Source organism: Lemur catta, chromosome 18 (genome assembly GCF_020740605.2).
Source record: "Lemur catta isolate mLemCat1 chromosome 18, mLemCat1.pri, whole genome shotgun sequence".
NCBI classification, from domain to species: Eukaryota; Metazoa; Chordata; class Mammalia; order Primates; family Lemuridae; genus Lemur; species Lemur catta.
In genome coordinates this window covers 12,804,251-12,816,883 of record NC_059145.1, presented here as the reverse complement: position 1 = coordinate 12,816,883, position 12,633 = coordinate 12,804,251, and the positions used below count along the sequence as shown (strand labels likewise).

At 44.0% G+C, this 12,633-nt stretch overlaps 1 long non-coding RNA gene across 1 annotated transcript; it reads left to right on the top strand.

The window, feature by feature from the left end:
* The first annotated feature begins 2,678 nt into the window (after positions 1-2,678).
* On the top strand, positions 2,679-7,646 carry LOC123623583. Its single transcript, XR_006729927.1, has 3 exons — positions 2,679-2,733; positions 6,770-6,886; positions 7,593-7,646. It is a non-coding gene; the product is annotated as an uncharacterized LOC123623583 (long non-coding RNA).
* Positions 7,647-12,633: the final 4,987 nt, after the last annotated feature.

The window sequence follows — 12,633 nt, the reverse complement described above, 5'->3', positions numbered from 1 at the left end:
TGGATGTAAGATGATGGTATTTGGTCATTGGACAAACTTGTCAGTCACTTTGGCAGACCTCGCTTGAGGACATGGAACACAGGAAAGATGAATTTTGATAAGGGAGAATGCAAATGCTCGGAGTCTTTGCTACTGGGGCAGGCAGTGCACAGGAAGTTATGTGTGGAAGCACACAGCAGGCAGAAGAGAGAGCACCAGGGTACTTGACAAGAGGCTGGAAAGATGCTAAACAGTTATCTCTTTTCACTATTTTGCATATAGCTGGCCACAGTTCAGCTATCTGCAAGAGGCCATGTGGATAGAGGGGCCTGGGTGGGATCAGAAATGAGCAGATCTGGGACTTCTGGTTCCAATAGGGTGAAAAAGGTCCTAGAATGGGCCTCGGGAAGTTTCCCTGTGTCCAAAACTTTGAAAGGTTGATTGAAACACATCCGTCAGTAGATATTCTGTCTGGTTTCGCTGTGCTTCCTGAGGGTCAAAGAATAAAGATGTCAAATGAAACAGGTATTCTTACCCGGCACTGCCATGATCCTCTACTAAGCCTCCTTGAGGCGTTTGAGGGCTCCTGCTGGTCTCTAGCTTGAAAATAACAGTGTTGGTGCTACCTTACAATTGAAAAGGGATTTCTGCTTTGCAGGGAGCTTGCAGGCTGGTGATCACGTTTGAGGTATTTGGGACTGGTTTCCATCATGGTTACTTCACGAATGAGCAAGCTGAGTATGAGATGGGGTGACCTGTTCGAGGTCACATTGCTAGCCTGTAAGGGCTGTCTGTCTGCCTCCTGGTCTTGTGCTTTCTATACTGTGTGGTGACACATCCTTGGGAGGTCACACGGTGCAGTGTTAAGAGCACAGACTCCAGCAGGGGACCCCATTTATTAGATGTCTGATCATGGGCAAGTCACTTAGACTCTATGTGCCTCAGTTTCTCCTTCTATAAAGAGAGGGGCTACTGACTTATATCTACCTCATAGAGTTATTGTGGGGATTAAAAATCTGAATACACCTGAAGTGTTTAGGAACCTTGCCTGGCTTATAGCAAGTGCCATTTAGCTCTCTGTTCCGGTGCATCTCAGTGTGAGAAACTGTGCACATAGAGGATCTCTGGTGGAAAGTTTTAGGAGTGGAGACTTAGTATAGCCCCAGGAACTTCATAAGCACAGTGGGCCCCTTTTGACATTTAACAGGAAGGGTGCTCAGGGCCCATTGCACATGCTTAACCTCATCCTTCAGGTCTTAGCTCAAATATCACCTCCTCCAAAAGGTTGTCCCTGCTTGTTAATGGCTTCCCTTACGTCCCTGCCCACTTCTTCTGTGTTCCATCATCCTAATTCCTTTCCTTGTAACAAATACTACAATCTGTAATTCTCTTTGTTTATCTACATATCTATGTATTCGTTTGAATGCTTCACTCACCAAAATGTTAGCTTTGTGAGGGCAGGGACTTTGTCTACCTTCTTCACTTTAATATCATAATGCCCAGCAAGGTTCCAAATGCACAGAAGGTAGCCAGTGACAAATATTGTGTGTGTGTTGTGCATGGCAGAGAAGTTCTGGCTTATTTGTAAGTTCAGGTGGTAGGGAGCAGGGACTAGAACAGAACTTAAAAATTTAGGCATTCACCTCTATTGATCACTGGGCTGTGATCTTTCTCCTCTGAATGCAGTGATGTTATTAGCAGACCACTCCTCTGCCTTCAAGCCTAGGATGAGCTATCCCTATGCATTCTATGTACACAGCAGCAGCTGGCAACCAGCCTCCCTGCGATCTAAACAGAAGCGTTCCTTCTCTGCCACCGGCGTGGATTATTTTGGTGCCTTTATTATTTTTCTGATAGATGAAAGTGGTCAAAGCTGAACGTTCCAGACACATCTATTTGTGGCTGCCTCATCCTCTATTTCAAATTCTATTTGTAAACATCACCATTTCTTCACCTTCTAATTGTGGACTGATTAAGGCAGAGCGCATAAACATGACACAGGGGGCACAACGGATCACCCAGACATGAGCTCGTTTACCCGAAGAGAGATTGCACTAGCTTTTATAACACAAAAGGAACAAGCACGATAAATTACAGTGCTACCTTGAAATTAAAATTTTTATTCAGAAACCAGTGGTGCTCAGGAAAAAACCACCCGAGAAGCAATTACACGGTGATAAAATCTGCGGACGTTTCGTTGATGATGGAGGCTGAGCTCAGGTTGCCATTTGAATTCGGAATTTGGGATTGTCCGAATGCATTGTGTGTGTCTTAGGCTTTGCTGAGGGGCTGCTTGTGGGTGTGTTGGTTGGCTGCAGGTCGCTGTCCTGCACTCTGTAGAATGTTTGCCTGATAAAGCACAATTATTTCTGTTGCAGAAAGTACAGGGTTGTGACCAAGGCCCTTGGTCCCTTAAAGTTTCGCTGAAAAATCACTGACATGAGGCAGATTGATTAATAGGTGAAAAGGCATGCAAATTTATTTAACGTGTATACAGAGGAGCCTTCAGAATGAAGAACCAAAGATACAGGGGAAATCGTCCATTTTTATGCTTAGGTTCAACGAAGTATGACCAGCCATGTAGAAATACAACTGGGCGAAAAGGGTATGATCTCATGCTAATAGACTGAGTGGGGAAATCCGGTAAGGCCTGCCTGTCCAGATTCTTCTTGGCCTCTCTGAGCGTTCCTTCCTTCCTTCTGGGTGTGTGGCATGACCCTTTCTGGAATGGGTGTCTTATGAACTACAAAGAAGGTAGCTCAGATAATGTATTTATGGCCTGCTTTCTACACAGAATGATTGTAGAGTTTATGGCTGGCTATTGAGAAAAGGGGTTCTGGTTTCTATGACTCATCTTGGGGAAGAGGGATTCTAGTTTCTACAGCCAGTCTCAGGGGAGAGTGTGACTGAGAGGCAGGAGGGCAGGAGAGGATCAGAGAGAAACTTTTGCTTCTGAGATTGTGTCTGAGATTTAATTTTGGGGTATTATTTTCTGTGCCCCAACCAGAGCAGAGTGTCAACCAAAGCCAGAAGCGTTAATAATTGTTCTGTCTGGGACTTTAATAGGAACATACAGCTAGATGTAGCTCTGAGTCGTTAGACAACTTTTCAAAAGGTAGTTAGGTTGGATTGCAGCCTGGGGGAGGAGGGGGTAGCAGTGAAAATGGGCTACCTTAGGAAGCATGAGACCTGGGGTCCAATCTACCAGGTTTTAGCTTGAGCCAGCTACATCCCCACTCTGGCTCTCTGTTTTCTCATCTGTAAAATGAAGGCATGGGGCTAGATGATTTCTAAATTTATTTCTAGCTATTTCTTTCTAAGGCCATGTTTAGGCTGGTGTTCTGTTCAGCGGTCTTCTGGAACAGTCCTTATGTTATTTGAAACGTATTTAAATTGAGAAGGCAAAGGTAGGGACTTCTGTTTGACTTTACAAAGCTAGCTTTGAACTAGGTAGGAGGTGGAATATCATTCTAATCTGGGAGCATGGACCTTTCTACTACTATTTATAGTGGCAGCCAGGGACCCTGGGGAACTGTGAGGTGAGATTCATATAAGTTCAGCTGTATGGAATTTCCAGGAAGTACCTACCTTCCTACTACTTAAAAGCACAAGTCTCTTTGCAGGCTGTGGGGCAAGTTTCTGGCAAATTCTGGGTCATTTGGGAGATTGAATGAAAGCTCTATAATGTTAGGGATCTCATTGGTCTTATATACCACTGTTTCTTCTATCTGGTATATGATAGGCATTGAATTATTATTTGCTAATTTTATAAATGAATAAATCATAGGGCCCACTAGACTTATGGAAAAAGGAAGAGGGCTTGGGTATTTCCTTATTTCCCTTTTCATTTTAGTCCATCAATTCCTGTCTGTTGTGGTTGCTAAATAATCCTAGAAGTGCTTAGGTAGGACAGAAAAATTCTCATTTTTCAGAGAGGGAGAATCAATTAGATCTCTTCATTTTTCTTCCATGACTTAGTTGGGAATGACCAAACAGACACGTTGGGTTAGAGGTGAACGACAATCTAGGAATTGCAAGGAGGTTACCAGTTTAGTTTAATTTCTATTACACACCACCCCTGTCCTTCCCCTCAGAAACCTTTCCTGAAACCTCAGGCTGCCCTCTACTCTCGATGTCTCCAGAGCATGTGTTAGCCAGGGCTTGCCTTGTGTTATAGAATCTTCATTTGCTTCCACGTCTAAATTCCCAGCCTTATCATGAGTTTCCCCCAAATGGATCTTACCCTTCTTGTTTTGTGTCCTCCTTGGCACAGTACTTTTATCTATGTTTGCTGAGAAGGAAGGTCCTTCAGGAGCCCTGTGGCTCTTTGACACACGGACAAGGGAGTAACAAACCTTCGATGAACAGAGTTGATACCTGGTAGCATCTACTGTGCACCTGGGACTTGGCAGGCTGTGTCGGAAGGCACAGAGCAGGAGCAGACACGGTTTCCATCCTAAGCTTCTTACAACTTAGGGAATAAATATCTATGCATAAAACACAAGCTTGAATCTATAAAAATAGATTAACATCAAGTGCGAGGTTGTGTGGATACTGGCAGTTTATTCCTTTTGGCATTCAGAGGAATCAAAGACACTTAAGAATGACATCTTATTTTCTAAAGTGACTGTAATGCACCTTTAAAAACCCAATGTAGACACAACCACATTCTAGAAACAAGTACTCGCAAACAAAACAGCTGGCCAGTCAGTTTCTTGTCTATCTTAAATTCACAGATTATGGGTTCTTGATGGCCTCTGCCTGCTGGGTAGAGTCACCCTTGACTTTATGAGACTGCAAAGGCATGTTTGTGTCTTTTGACTCATTTCTGATCACCGGAGGCTTTGCTTCTTAGGTGAATGAATTGAGATTTCTTTTATGCTGTTGGGGACCTGGCTGACAGTCAGTATTGTGGAATTCCTGACATTCCCCAGGCAAATAGATTAGAAAATTATTTGATGGTTTGCATAACTAAGCCATCACAAACATCTTCCACATCTCTATGAGTGGAAGCTGCTTCCTTGCAACTATGACATTCAACATGTATTGAATTATAGCAATATGCCCAGTGCTAGTCTAGATGCTGAGAATACAACAGTGAAAATACACACATGTGTGTGTGAGTGTGCATGTACACATGCATGCACGCACCTTCCTGCAGTTAACATTCTATTTGGAGGAAAAAGACAATAAATAATAAACATAATGAGTAAATGATTTGGAAGGTTAGGTGGTTATAAGGGATATGGGGAAGCATAGGGCAGACCAAGGGGATTGGTTGTATCAGTGAGATGGGGGTGGGTTGCTGTTTTATATAAGGTGGTCAGGATGGACCGCAGTGACAAGGTGACATTTGAGTCACTTTGAAGTCATTACTTGAAAGAGGCAAGGGAGAGAGCCATGCAGATAGCTGGGGAAGAGCATTCCAGGCAGAGGGAATAGACAGTGCAAAGGCCCTGAGGCGGGAGAATGCCAGGCATGTATGGGGAAGCTCCTATGGAGTCCAGTGTGGCCAGAGTAAAGAGTAGAGGAAGAGAGGGGGGAGAAGGAACAGAAGTCAGATTATGCAGTGTCTTGTAGGCCATGGTACATACCTTGGTTTTGACTCTGAGTGAATGAATAGGTAAAGGGGACTCATTATTTTACTACCATGTTTTTTGGGGGTTATACTTAGCAAACTCTCAGTAGGCTGACTATTGGCCTCAAAATTTAAATTTGTCTGCTTTGATTTGATCTGTAAGAATCTCTGCTTTAAGGCCAGCCACCTGTCAGTATAGTATAATGAAAATAACCAGCCAGGGTACTACTCTCAGATCATTCCTAATTGGGTCAAGGGTCCTTTCTTCTCAATGACCTTGACCAGAAAATGAAGGTGTTGAGCTAAATGAGGAGGGGAAATATATGTTTTATGTACCAGCTCTAGCTCTTTTATGATGGTTTCTCAAAGTGCCCAGAGAAGGAATCTACAGTAAAATCTCTGTGATAGATTAACAATGTCTACCCTGGGTACAAATCAGGAAGTGGTGGTGAGTATGCTATGACCTAAGAGGCTTTAGGGTGTGAAATTTCTGTCATTCTTCATAGTTGATTTATCAGAGAAAGATTACAGAGTTTTGTTGATTTTGGCTTTCAGCTGTGTTGATCACAAAATGTGTGAAGACTTTGTAACTAAGAGGAAAAAGTATAAGAAATGAACTGGATAATAAGGAGCTTATGTTGTCTTATGTGACAGCACAAATCCTCATTTATTATCATAAAATATGACGTTTCCTTGATAGACCTTATGATAAAAGTAACACTTTTAGGCTCTTTCTCATAAATCAGTGAGATAGATTAGACAGGTATTTTCCCAGTTTTATAGGAAATTGGAGCACAAAGCCATAGCTAATTGCCTAATTAATAAATTAACTATGTTCAACTGGTGCAACTTCTCCAAAACAGGCCCTGTTGAGAGTGAAAGAAGGTGCTATAAATAATTACTCCCAGACAACAGGTACCCAGCTGGACTGTCCCTGGCAAATGCAGATGTATGATCATCCTAGATTTATTTGAAGCCCTGTGGTTGATGCTTGGATCAGGCAGAAAAGGAACCCAGATGTTCTTATTCAAAGCCATTTCTTTTTATTTAAAATTCAGATACATTAGACACAGTGTAGGACTATGGTAATAATTACAGCTACCAATTTGTATGTGCTCACCATGTGTTGAGTCATGTGCTACTCATTTTTTTGCAAGCCATCCTAATTTAGCTGCCATATTTCAAGGTCAATATTCTCTCCCTGTTTTATAGATAATGAAACCAAGGCTGAGAGGTGTGAAGTGACTTGCCGAGGTCACAGAGCTCATAAGGAATATCTGATATTCAAGCCCAGCTCTGTGTATTCCAAAGCTCAAGTTCGACCACAAGGTTATTCATTAGAAATATTTGTGTTAAAAGTATTTGAGGCGGGAAGGGGGAAGGAGAAAAAACCTACTTAATGAGTATGATGAGCACTATCTGGGTGATGGGCACACCTATAGCCATGACTCGAACATTACAAAAGCAATCCGTGTAACCAAAAACATTTGTACCCCCTTAATATTTTGCAATAAAATATATTTGATTCTTTTTAAAGGGGTTTGTTGCCATTAATTGAAGTATTTTATATTTAAAGTGGGGTTTAAGTTCAACCAAAGACCCTGAGCTGATACATCCCCTCGGTATTATGTTCAGATTTAACCACTGTTTGAGGAAGGGAATTGTGGAAGATAATGGGATTGGAATTGGGGTGAATGCCAATAAAAATAATAAGAAGGGAGCAATGCCACCTTCTGATTTGGATAAGGAAGTTTGGAGTGAAAGAAGAGGTGTTTCGTTTATCTTTCAGCTCCAGAGGGAAAAACTAGGTAGAGTGAGTATATTATAGAAGAGAGCTGGAGGGAGTGGGAAGAACCTTTTGGCTTCTGATCAGCCGTGTGCTGGAGCTACAAAGTAAGGATTTTCCTTTGATTAACTCAAATTGCTTAGAAAGGTGAAGAGTTCACCTGTAAATGAGACTTGGTAGTGCTAGCCAGGAGCAAAGAGAAGGAGCTCTGGAGTTTTTTTTTTTTAAAATATATATATATTTTTCTAGCTCTGGAGGTCTTGAAACGAAACTACCTTAAGCCTCAAGCGATGTGTAGGAGTCTGGGGTTCCCACTCCTGCCTGTGGATCAAGGTGAGTTCAAAGGAATGTTTTAGTCAAAGAGTAAGATCGTACAGGAAAGTTACCAGCTTACACTCTAGAGTTTATTAACTTCAGAGTTGCTTTATAAATAGAGATTTAATAGAAGCTTCATCAAAATTTGATGTATGTATGAAATACACATTTGGACATATATACGTACATATTGACATTTGATTTAATTTTTAAAGCAGATGGACTTAACAGAGAGCGATCCTTGTAATCCCATGTCCCAAATAGGAATCGAGCTTTGGCATCACGTCTGTGGCAGGTCACCACTGCCTGCTAATAGAATATCTAACTCATGGGATCACTTGCAAGGACAAAGAAAATCCAACTCAAGTACTAGGACTGAACACTCAGAGTGAGGAAGGAGACGTCTAGGTAGTGGTGATCCATCAGGGAAAAGGAATGATCTCTGTTCTCTTGCTATTTAGAATCTGCTGTTGTCATTCCGATAGTTCTCAAGCTCTGTCGGTTCACCCACGTGCTTAGGGCTGGTCACAGTTTTGCCAGCATTGCAACCTCTGTATGTACCTTTGTATCTTCCCATATTATTTCTCTTTTCCCTTTATTCTCTACCACATTTATCACAGTGCACAAAGTATATAGAATTTTCACAACTTTTTGGTTAGGTCCTTGATAAATAATCTGCTTTTTTTTTTCATTCATGGACGATTGACAATTCTGATGTAATACTGACTCAAGGGAGTGAAGAGGAGAGTCTTTGATCTTCACTGCGTCTCAATTCTGACCAATTCTCAGTGTATGCTGACTCCTACAGTTTTTGCTTTAGAAATTTTAGTGTTCTAGAATAGGATTTTTTTAATTTTTATTTTTCTGCATAGATCCTTGGTAATAATAGGATAGGATGTTTTAATTCCAAATATGTTCCCTGCTCCCCCAAAGCCAGCAACAACAGCATAAGTACTCAGATTAAAATGTGCAAATAATAACCTAGCCAAATCAATAATTTAAGGCCAGTGTAGATGTGTGTAGCTGCTTGTGTTCCTGAGTACTTAGCTTGTTTTTCTATATTTCTTAGTTTTTTTTTTTTTTTTTTGAGACAGAGTCTCACTTTGTTGCCCAGGCTAGAGTGAGTGCCGTGGCGTCAGCCTAGCTCACAGCAACCTCAAACTCCTGGGCTGAAGCAATCCTACTGCCTCAGCCTCCCAGGTAGCTGGGACTACGGGCACGCGCCACCATGCCCAGCTAATTTTTTTCTATATATATTTTTAGCTGTCCAAATCATTTCTTTCTATTTTTTAGTAGAGATGGGGTCTTGCTCTTGCTCAGGCTGGTCTCAAACTCCTGATCTCAAGTGATCCTCCCGCCTCGGCCTCCCAGAGGGCTAGGATTACAGGCGTGAGCCACCGCGCCTGGCCTATTTCTTAGTTTTGTTGTGGATTTTTTTTTGTTTGTTTTGCTTCTAAGTCTATTGAAATGCTTTTCCAGTGGGGAGATGTCAAAGGCACAATTAGAGTGGACTGGTGGTGTTGATCAGTAGGAAGCAAAGCAGGGGGCCGGGCGGGGTGGCTCACGCCTGTAATCCTATCACTCTGGGAGGCTGAGGCAGGGGCATTGCTTGAGCTCAGGAGTTTGGGACCAGCCTAAGCAAGCGTGAGACCCCATCTCTATTAAAAATAGAGAAAATAGCTGGGTGTCGTGGTGTGCACCTGCAGTCCCTGCTACTCAGGAAGCTGAGGCAGGAGGATCACTTAAGCCCAAGAGTTTGAGGTTGCTGTGAGCTAGGCTGACACCATAGCATTCTACTCAGGGCAATGGAGTGAGACTCTGTCTCAAAAAAAAAACAAAAAAAACAAAAAACAAACAGAAAAAGAAAAAGAAAAGAAAGCAAAGCTGGGCCGTAGGGGGACTGGGAATATCATCAAGGCAGAGGTTCAGTGATAAATATTGGAGTGACCTTGGTCTTTGGAATCAGACTGGCCTATAAGGTCTGAGCAGGATTCACAGCAAGAAGAACTTCATGCTGAGTCTTGTGATGGGTTGAACCAGAGATTTAAAAATTCCCCTGGTCTGGGAAAGAATGGGCTTTGGATGTTGGGAGGAGCCTGAGCCTTCTGGTGATGCGCAAGTGGCCCCGGCCGTGGGAGAGTCTGTGATGCCAGGGCGGGAACCGGGCAGACCCTAACTGTGCCAGTGAGAGAATACGGGGGTTGAGAACATTTCCAGGCAATGTTTCGGGTTCAGAGCAGTCACTGAAGTTTGGGATTTTGAGGTAAGGTCACTGTGTCAGGGGTCCCTAAGACCACCCTCCAGGTTTGTTGATTTACTAGGAGGACTCGTGGGACTTAGCATAGAATTGTACTCACAGCTAAGATTTATTTCAGTGAAAGAATACGGAGCAAAATCAGCAAAAGGCAACGGTACATGGGGTGAGGTCTGGAGGGACCAGGCATAAGCTTCCAAGAGTCTTTTCCCAGTGGAGTCACACAGGACCTGCTTGATTCCTCCCACGCTGAATTGTGACAACACGTGTGAAGTGTTGTCACTAGGAAAGCGCATTAGAGACTCAGTGCCCAGGTTTTCTACTGGGGACTGATTATGGATTGCTTGGAACATACACAAATTCCAGGCTCCCAGTAGGAAGGGAGGTGTTCTGTCCGTACCACCTTGTTTGTACATACTGTTTATGTTCAGGCACAGCAAACCACTCTGATCAGGTGGGGGATGGTGAGAACCCTCCTGAAATCCACCATCCTGGATGCCAGCGGGGGGCCGACTTTGCAAGCAGGCCTTCCTAAGGACTGCAGTCTCACAGTGGCTGTGGGGAACTCTTCTGCACAGTCACCCAAGCCATACTGCTGTCAAAAACCGGGACGGCTGCCCTGCCTGTACAGGGAGAATCTTGCAGAGCTGGAGAATTCTTATTTTGGGCATTTGCCAAGAATGCATGGAGATTATTTCTGTGTCTGGCTTCCCGGTGGATGAGAAGCCCAGGTATTCCGGGTATGGTGGGCCCAGATCGCATGTCGTGCGGGAGTACTAGGCCATGGCGTTCTGTTTAACATCCCTGGTCACCCTCCAGGAAGATTGTCTGTTGCTACCCACATTCTTATGGGCTGTGGGGGGAGAGTTTGCCAACTTGACTGCCATGAGGCCCATTGGGGTCCCCGGCACTGCCCCCAAGCCCCCATCTTTGCTGTTAAGCTCTTAGAGGCAGGATCCATATCAGATTCATCCTTGAAACCTCTAAGAGCTCTAGAACAGGGACTTGCACATAGTAAATAGTAAGTGCTTGACAAATGCTAACTGAGTCACACGGAGAGGTTGTCACCTAGCAACCACAGGATCTCACTCAAAGACAGGCTTAAAACCTTGTGCTTAAAGCCCCAGATCTTCCTACCAATTTAAGACCGTGAAGGAGAGAAAACTCCCAGCTGAGTCTGAAAGGAAAACGTAAGCAAGGGAAGCTAAAAATAAACAGCAACATGGGATTCCTCAATCCGACATGCTGTGACAGCAGCAAGTGTCATGCAGCTCTGGGTGGTGAAGAAGAGGAATAAATTTAGAAGGCTTAATGAGGGGGATTCTATAATTGCTTGAAAGCCTCAGCGACCAAATGGAATGAAATTTTCCTAGACAGGAGCGCGATATTCCCTCCCTCCACACCTTAAGTCTCTGGGCGATGTGACACACTTTTTCTTACTTCCTGAATACAATCAGGTCACCCGTCCCTGAGGGAGTGGAGTGGAGTGAGCAGGAAGCACAGTCTCTGACCCCAAACCCAGAGTGGCTGCTGGGCATGCCCCATCCTCAGGACTTCTTTCGGGATGTAGAGTCACCGCGGTATTAACAATGGAATCAGCCTTTGAGTCATTAATGGTTTTCTGAGCCTTTTAGCTACAGAAAGCTTGCAAAATTTCATGCAGAAGGGCAAGACATAAGGCCACTAAAGCAGAACTGCTGTGATAGAGGCTGGGGCAGCTAGTGGGCTTCCCCCACCCCCTGGCCTGACCTGGTTTCTGTGGAGTCCCCGGGGCTGCTGCAGAGCAGGGCTGCTGTGCACAGCGGTGCAGTTTTGCACGCAGACAGTGTGTACGCTTGCCTCCGCACAACACGTGAAAAAATGGATGTAATCGAACCCTCTCGTTTATAAATAAGGAAATTGAGGCCCGAGGTGAAGTGACTTTCACAATGTCAATAAGTTAGTATCAGAGAGGCAATTTGAACGCAGGAATAGTGACTCCCAATCCATTGCTATTTCAGATTCTTCCTCATCTCTGGGGTCTCACTGGCTCACACAAACACAGCCTTAGAGCAGGAATAGTGGGCCAGAGTGTTATGTACATTTTGCTTCAGAGAAGAAACAAAAGAGGAAATATCCTTGCGGTCTAGGTGTGCTTTCAGAGGGGCCAGCTGGGGTGCACAACCAGGTAACCTTCAGCTCGCGCTTTAGGGATTGATGGTGAAAGAAAAGCTGAAGGACTCTCCCACCGTCAGAGCGACATGTCCCAGCAAAGATACGAGTAATAAAAGAATACAGCATGACCCCAACCGTGGCTTTGACCGTGACTGTGACTTTGCTTATGACTCTGATTATGACTACTACCACCAGCAGCTACCAAGGACAGTGTTAGCTATCAACATTATTTTTGTGTTACTGACCAAAATGCAGGCTCCAGGAGGGCAGCGTCTTTGCCTCTTTTGCTCTGCGTTGTACTCCAGGCCCATACATATAGTTGGTGCTCGATACATTTTGGGGTTTGTTATGGGCTGCATTATATTCCCCCAAATTCATATGTTGACGTCTTAACCCCCAGGGTGTCAGAACGTGACTGTATTTGGAGACGGGGCCTTTAGAGAGGTAATTACGGTAAAATGAAGTCATGTGTGTCAGCTCTAATCCAAGACTGGCGTCCTTACTCGAAGAGAAGAGGAGAGTAGGACACACACAGGCACAGAAGGAAGAGCACGTGAAGCCAAAGGG